The sequence below is a fragment of the Lactuca serriola genome, chromosome 4, assembly GCF_051521515.1.
Source record: "Lactuca serriola cultivar US96UC23 chromosome 4, Lser_US96UC23_V15, whole genome shotgun sequence".
In the NCBI taxonomy this organism is placed as follows: domain Eukaryota; kingdom Viridiplantae; phylum Streptophyta; class Magnoliopsida; order Asterales; family Asteraceae; genus Lactuca; species Lactuca serriola.
This window is the reverse complement of record NC_136411.1, coordinates 98,756,239-98,757,978: the sequence shown is the minus strand read 5'-3', so window position 1 is coordinate 98,757,978 and position 1,740 is coordinate 98,756,239. Positions and strand designations below refer to the sequence as shown.

General features: G+C 33.3%; 1 long non-coding RNA gene across 1 annotated transcript; it reads left to right on the top strand.

Annotated features, from left to right (window-relative positions):
* The first annotated feature begins 428 nt into the window (after positions 1–428).
* Positions 429–1,302, top strand: LOC145100264 (uncharacterized). Its single transcript, XR_013704935.1, has 2 exons — positions 429–523; positions 961–1,302. It is a non-coding gene; the product is annotated as an uncharacterized LOC145100264 (long non-coding RNA).
* Positions 1,303–1,740: the final 438 nt, after the last annotated feature.

Sequence of the window (1,740 nt, the reverse complement as noted above, 5' to 3'; positions counted from 1 at the left end):
GCTAGATGATATGAAGGAGATATTAGTCATCGAGACGTATTTTGGCTATTTTAATTATTCAATTATTATTATTTGTTTTATATGATTAAGTGTGGACTAACGTGTGTTATATAGTTATGTAGGAGATTTTAGTCAACCAGATGTATTTTGGCCGCCTTTTTTAATTGTTTACTGACTGTCTCCTTTGAAAACAGCTTTGGTTACCCACCAACTTACTTTCCGTTACCTTACTGCTATGGGGATCGATGTTATGATATTGTTATTATTGTTTGTTTAATTAGTCAAAAACACGAAGGACTAGATTTGTCTCGTTTGATAATATAAGGTCTGTTTTCGGCAAACCACAAAAGATCCTCCGAGAGCTAGTGACACGTATATACACACCATATACAGATGATGGCACGTATACGACAGAACCCAAGTGGATAATTGAAATGCGAAGTGCATTGCGTCTGTTGTATATACATTCAAACTAAAATTTTCTTTAAAATTATCCTCTTTCGAGTCGACTATCAGTTCATCGGTATGACCCTAAATTCCTTTCGATTTTCAGGTCTCGTAGCCAACTAAGATTTAGTAAAATTAGTTCATTCTTTACATTTTGTTAATGCATGTATGTTTTTCCCATTAGCATTTAAGATTCTTGAGGTTGCATGCGATAGTAGTGCGATCAATTTGAGTTTAGGTTTCCTATAAATAGGTAAGAATCATGTTCAAAGTTTGTCTTGTTGAAGCTTTTATTTCAAGTTTTAAATAAGTTGTCAAATGGGTCTGTAAATAGATGGTTTTTATAGAAGAATCTTGGTGCAAAAATGGGAATAGATTCTCTATGATTTTGACTTGTTTGACACCGATAAGTCAAAGTTTGACTCGCATGTTGCAACAATACAAATAAAATTTTCTATTTCATCAACCACTTGTACCCTATGTAATAATACTTCTACGTGTATCTGATTGTAGATATTATCAAAGTAGAAAACGACTCCGACGATGATGGGAGTGAGAATACAACTGTTAATGGATTTAACTATCGCTGGTATCTCGCTGATGATCGGATTTGGGATTTTCGCTTTTGTTGCTTCGATTCTCTGTTCTGCAGTGTTCTTTCACAGCGCTAAGGCTCAGTAATCATCGTCTTCGTGATCACTGGTTCAAGTTTATGAGTACAATAAGGTTGAAGTTTACATATACTATATATGTCTAATTTGTTTAAATATGTATGTTGATTGATACCCAAAAGTTCATGTTACAATAAAAATTGATATGATCGTGTGGTAAATAAAATTTCCATGGTTAATTAAATATACTGAAATTTTACTCATAAAAACGCGTAGGTAAATTCATGCATTAATTACCCATGCATTTGTAAGCAGTGTACGTAATTGCTCTAATATGGAAATCTTTTTTGGTAAAGTGAAAACATTTTGATTCATCATCCTACCAAATTAAACAAACCACACACTTAAAGATATGAAGGCTGAATTATAGAATTGCTGCAAACCAAATGCCTTGCAATATTAGGTTTTGCTGATTCTTTATTTGGGTTGAGGTATATTTGGTTCCATTAATGTCTTGAGTGACAATTAATCTACAATATCTTGACATTCATATGGAATCGTATACCAATATGTGGTAAGTTTGAAACTGAACCTAGTCGTGTATAAGGGTATATGATGAATACAGAATCATATACCAATATGCTGTAGCAAGTCGATCGCAAATCCCCTGGTCCTCACAATG